Source organism: Dromiciops gliroides, chromosome 3, assembly GCF_019393635.1.
Source record: "Dromiciops gliroides isolate mDroGli1 chromosome 3, mDroGli1.pri, whole genome shotgun sequence".
Lineage (NCBI taxonomy): Eukaryota > Metazoa > Chordata > Mammalia > Microbiotheria > Microbiotheriidae > Dromiciops > Dromiciops gliroides.
Genome location: NC_057863.1, coordinates 111,731,212 through 111,737,634, shown reverse-complemented (window position 1 = coordinate 111,737,634; position 6,423 = coordinate 111,731,212). Strand labels below are relative to the sequence as shown.

Sequence of the window (6,423 nt, the reverse complement as noted above, 5' to 3'; positions counted from 1 at the left end):
CAGTTCTTATGAGCAAAGTAATTGGTAGTAATTAACCCAACCGGTAAGATTTTCAGTGAGGTTACTACAAAGCAGCAGAAAGATTCAGTACCTGTCTTTGAAAGGCTTAAAAACTAATTGAGAAGGTAAGACTTACACACACAGGAGTTAATAGCAAGACAAAGTATTTATGATTGAGTGTCAAGTAATTGGTATGGGGTTAGAGGACAGAGAGGTCAGATATGGTTAAAGGAAATTTCTACTGAAAAACTGAAATTTGCAGTAGGCCTGCAAGTATGTCCAGAAGGGGATTTGTAGAGAGGCCATTTCACAGAGGAACAGCAACATGGGATTTCCTATTATACTTTTAAACTGCGACCTATGGAGCAGGTTGCTATATAATGGTGTCCAAATTATGACATTACTAGAAAAAATAAAGGTGATAAAGAAATACCTGTGTTAATGAGATTTCTGTATTTTTTAAACAAATCTATTGATTCTATATTAAATATAAAGAGGAATTCCCTGTAATAGTTTCCTAAACTAAGTTTATAACACTGAATCCTCTCTTACTATGTGACAAGCATTATTCTAGGCATTTGGTATTCAAAGAGAATTGGATAAAACCCTGATATCTAGAGTCTTACACTCTATGTGTGGGGATATAAGATAGATGATAGACAGATAGACAGATAGATATGGATATGTTTAAAATAGATACAGCTCCTTCTCCCTTTTCCAGCTCCTTCTCCTCCTCCCCATTCCTGGATGCTTCTCATCCTCCTCCCCTAGTGGCAGCCCTGATCCTATGTAAAGGGAATGACTACCAGGTATGCCAGCAAAAATAGGGTGCAAGCCCAGAAACTATTTCTCTACCACCACTTGTTGAGAAACTGATTTGAAGGCAACTGTGTTTGGAACAGGCAGAGGGTGCCCAGATTTGACACCTCTGTTTTCTCATATTGGGAGCCCTTCACTTCTAAGTGTCAAGGCAACAAAACTGGAAACTAACTTGACCCTTATTGAAAACCAGAATGGAGCAATTTGTCGTAACATCTCCTCCTGCTCAAAACTGTTCCAAGACTGCTTTGTATGTGAATCCTTTGGATTGTATCAGTGAGTTTGGAGGTTAATTGCATGGAGATGGAGGAAAACCGTTCTGCACTTATTGCAATGGGGTACTTAATACTGTTCACAAGTCTGCTGTCAGTGATCACCTCAAGTCCAAGACTCACACCAAAAGAAAGGCAGAGTTTGAAGAACAGAATGTAAGGAAGAAACAAAGGCCTCTAACAGCATCTCTTCAGTGCAACAAGACTGTGCAAAGAGAGAAAATCAGTGTCATCCAGGACTTTGTGAAAATGTGCCTGGAAGCCGACATCCCACTTGAGAAGGCTGATCAACCAGCAGTTTGTTCTTTCCTGTCACACCCTGTGAAGAATGGTGGCTCCATACCAAAGTCAGACCAGCTAAGGAGAGCTTACCTCCCTGAATGGGAATGAGAATTAGCTCCTTATGAGAATGAGAATTAGCTCCTTAACTCACAAGATTGTTGACAAGAGAGGTTACCATCTTTGTGAACAAGACAAGTGATGTGGAGTATTTAAGTTATGAGTTGATTGTGTGGTTCATTTTTATATTAATTTCATTAAAATCATGTGATACAAAAAATAAATAAAATAGAGCATAAATATAAGGTTGTTTTTCTTTTTACAGGGTTGGCAGTAGCAATTATGGGAATCAGAAAAAGTTGGAGGTAGATGTTGTTTGGAAGAAAAGTAAGGATACTAAGGGAAGGAAATAAGGAGGGATTATATTGTGGGTTTAGAGGACTTCCAGTTCAAAGGCCAAGAGATGGGAGATGAAATGCCAAGTACGCCCAATAATAGAAAATCAGTTTGATTGGATTATAAATTGTATAGGCAAAATACTACGTAATTAGTGAAAATAAATCATTAATAATTTCCACTAATATATTAGAAAAAAATTCAAGTGATACTCAAAGGCAACTGATTTAATTAAATGAATGTCATTTATTAAAGGTTCTGTTTAAATGGCTTTATTATATTTAATTAATGATAACAATAAGTCCAATTATTTTCAAAGCAGAAAATGTCATGATTAAACTTATCTTTTTTTTTTATTTGCCCCTTTCATTTATAGAGCAACCAGCTGGATTTTTGTCCCCTAAGATTCTTTCCTCTACTCAGGCAACAGGTCCAAGATCAATAATATATGATACTAAAGCTAATCAAATTTAATTCTCATCCCTTAGGGGAAATAATGTAAAAAAAAAAAAAGAGGCCCTTGGAATGTGATGTGTTAAAACCTCTGGCTATCATTTAGGCAGTTTAGGAAATATCTGTTTTTTTGAGCACCTTTGATCAACTGGTCTATGTTCTTTCCAGAGTTGAAGTTGTTCTCTCAAAGCTGGGTGTTTCGGTTAGGACATTACATCTTCCAAGAATCCAAAGGGAAATGTTTCTACTATAGTAATCTGTATGATGCCCTAATGAACAAGGCACAATTGGATGGGCCATCAGTCTTTAAATAAATATAGCAAAAACCACTTAATCAGACTTCTTAATAAATATCTCATTTGTTTAATTGTAATAACAGATTCATTATACTAGATTGTACCCTAGTGAACTGAAAGAGTTAATGTGCCTCACTAAAAAACTTCCCATTAATGAGGGATTTAGACAGTTGGAAGTATGACATTCATTACTACCATACCCTAAAGAATAAGGCCCAAATTTGGAGGCAGGAAGTCAAGTACTCTTCTCCAGGGTCTGAACAGCAAAATTTTTTATGAAAAAATATGTCATCTTAAAAATGCATAGACTAAATACCAACTGTGTTTTATGAGAAAGTTGATTGTTTTCCTTCTTTTAAATGAGAACAATATTCATTTACAGATTATCATTCTCAGATTTCTGACTTCATTCTGCTAAATCATGTGCAAAAATATTAAAATAAACTTCAGTTTTTGAACATATTTACATATCTAGGAATCTGATGAATAAATAAAATTTACATTTTATTTTATAGTTTCATTTTAATATTTATATTGCTTATAGTGCCCTAATCAATCCTTATAATAGCAGTCCTCAACTCTAGCTACTTTCTTTGACAATCAAATATCACCTCTCATTGATAGCATACACCATTGCCATATGATTATTTTTTTTTTTTGAAGAACATCTTTTCCATGTTGCTTCTTTGGTCAAAAAACCATAATGGTTTAGCATCTTTAGGCTAAATTCCTTTTCATATATTCTAAGGCCTAACCCTTTCTGTCATCACCATCATCATCTCTATCAACATCAACAAGTCACTTTATAGCCTCTACAATACAATACAAAATAAATGACCAAACAACAACAATAAATAGATAAATTAAAGTCTGGCATTTAAAGACCATTTAGCATTATTATATCAAAGTAAGACTTGCAAGGCACTTTACAAGTATTGCCTCATTTTATCCTTGTAACAATCTGGGGAAGTAGGTGCTATCCTTATCCCTATGTTACAGTTAAGGAAACTGGAGGCAAACAGAAGTTTAATGACTTACCCAAAGTCACATAACTAGGCAAGCATCTGAGGCTAGATATGAACTCGTCTTCTTTTTTGTTTTTTTGTTTTTGTTTTTTTGTTTGTTTGTTTTTGTTTTGCAGGGCAATAAAGGTTAGTGACTTGCCCAGGGTCACATAGCTAGTAAGTGTCCAAAGTCAAATTTGAACTCAGGTCCTCCTGAATTCAGGGCTGGTGCTTTATCCACTGCACCACCTAGATGCCCCCTGCACTCACGTCTTATTGATGCTAGGTACAGTGATTCATCTACTGCTTCACCTAGCTGTGTCTTCTTTTTCTGGGCTTATAAAAAATTATTCTCCTTCATGCACTCTATGTTGCAGTCAATCCAGCCTATTTACTATAGCTCCCTCATACCATCAATCTCCCAACTTTGCCCCTTTGTGTGGATTTTCCTCTATGCTTAAATTTCATACTATGAGACAGGATGTCACTAGGATAAGTAAGTATTATTTTCCTAATTTTACAGAGAGGAAGCCATGACCAGTAAGATTGAATAATTTGTCCTTATATTAGATAGTTTTTTATGTATAAAAGTTATTTTTCAAATCAATAACTCTTGGTTTTAAATGTACGTTCATTCCATTTTGGCTCTCTAAGCCCTTTCCCACTATTCTCAAACACATATATTACTCCATCTGGAACAATCATCCTGATGTTCTAAAAATTGACATGCTCATTCCTGCCCTCATGCATTTAGTATGCTCTGCTTCCTTGGTATGGTTTTCTTTCTCTAGCTCACTTGTCCAAATCTAACTTGTCCAGTCTCAGATAACATCTTACCTACATCAATCCTTCCTGATTGCTCCAGACCTCAATTATTACCCTCTTATCTGAACTCCATCAGCACTTATGGTCCGTACTATACAATTTTGCATTAGAATTTGCATATACAGTCTAATATTATCTGCAAATTCTTTTACATTCATTCCTTAAGAGCAATAGCTGTTTTTTGGGTTTTTTTTTTTTTACATTTCTAGTATATCTCCCCAACCAAACACTTATTTATCACAAGGACTACAGAGCAGAGGGTAAGAAGTCAAAACGTATAACATTTTTTCAAAAGAATAAGTTTATATAATTTTTTGTATCTCCAAAATCCTACTTAGTACTCTTTTTCTTGCCCCTCTAAGAGATCTATAATTTTGTTAAAAATTAAAAATGGAAGAAAAAAAAGAAGAGACTGATCAGAACAATGTTATACTGTCTTAAAAGTGGAAAAATGGATCAGCAGAACAGATTACATACACAATATTCCTGAGAAATGGAACACAAAATGATAGAGATAAACACAAATATACAAACTACTGAGATAAAGGCTCATTATTCAACAAACCTGCTATGAATATATATATATATATATATATATATATATATATATATATATATATATATATATATATATATATATATATATATATATATATATACACACACACACACATATTATATATATGTTTTTGTTTTTTTGGTTTGGTTTGGTTTGGGTTTTTTTGGTGAGGAAATTGGGGTTAAGAGACTTGCCCAGGATCACACAGCTAGTTAGTGTCAAGTGTCTGAGGCCAGATTTGAACTCAGGAGCTACTGACTCCAGGGGTGGTGCTATTTCCACTGTGTCACCTAGCTGGCTCACCCCCTTCTATGAATATTAGACAACCAAAGGAGAAATTAGACATATCAGCATCTCTCATCATATTCTAAAATAAACTCCAAATATATAAATGATGTAGTTATAAAAGTAATATTGTTTTTAAAATGCCTTGACTAATTAATGTTTCTCTAAGTATTTAGGTCCATTTTTATTTCTACATAGTATTTTATTGTTAGCTTCATAACCTATAAAACATTTTATAGTCATTTTGAATGATATTTCCTCTGGCTCTTCCAGTTTGGTTTTGTAGGTTATAGAATGCTAAAAATAAAGTGAATTTATTTTATACTTTACAATTTTACTCAAGTTATTCATTATTTCAATTAAATTTTATTTGACTCTTTAGAGTTTCCTAAGAACACAATAATTTCATCTGAAAAAAACAATGATTTCAGTTCCACTTTGCTTATGCTTAATTTTATTGATACACATTTAATAAAAGAGAGAAAATCAACAAATAAGCAGTTCCTAAATAAGCACAAAGTAGAAATTATGAAAATCAGAAGAGAAATAAGTAAAATTGAAATAAAAATTATTGCATGGATGAAAAGATTCAATGAAGTATTAGCTAACTTGAACAAAATAACAGAAGAAACCCAAATCTTCAAGATTTAAAAAAAATAGAAAGGGAATTTATAACCAGTAGAGAAGAAATAAAGAGAAATTAAAATTTTTTTATCAATTGGTCTGGTAGTAATTCTTAAAACTTATATACATAGATTGATATCTACAAAAATATAATATACCTAAATCAATAAAATAAGAAAAAATACTCTAACGAATATCTTAGCAAGAGAAATTGTTTAATATAAGAGTGAGCTACTAAAATAAAACTAAAAGAAAAACTAAAGAAAAGAAAAAAATAATCCAAATTGATAGATAAATTTATTCTATCAAACTTTTAAAGATGGATATATCTTATACTACATAAACTAACTTAAACTGTCCTCAAGTTAGAAAAGAAATTTAACTAATTTCTTCTATTAAATATATGTCCTGATTTCTTAAAATAATAGAGGAAGACTAGATAGATAGATAGAGAAATAGATAGATAGATAGATAGATAGATAGATAGATAGATAGATAGATAGATAGATAGATGGATATATGGATGGATGTGCCCCCTCCCCCTCATATTCTCCTCTCTTATCTCTGCCTTTGCTCAGAACCTTCCCAACTCCTGCCCCTCTACCAAATCT

General features: G+C 33.0%; 1 pseudogene; it reads left to right on the top strand.

Moving 5' to 3' along the window:
- The first annotated feature begins 1,013 nt into the window (after window positions 1–1,013).
- Window positions 1,014–1,535, top strand: LOC122745472 (annotated as a pseudogene).
- The last annotated feature ends 4,888 nt before the right edge of the window (window positions 1,536–6,423 follow it).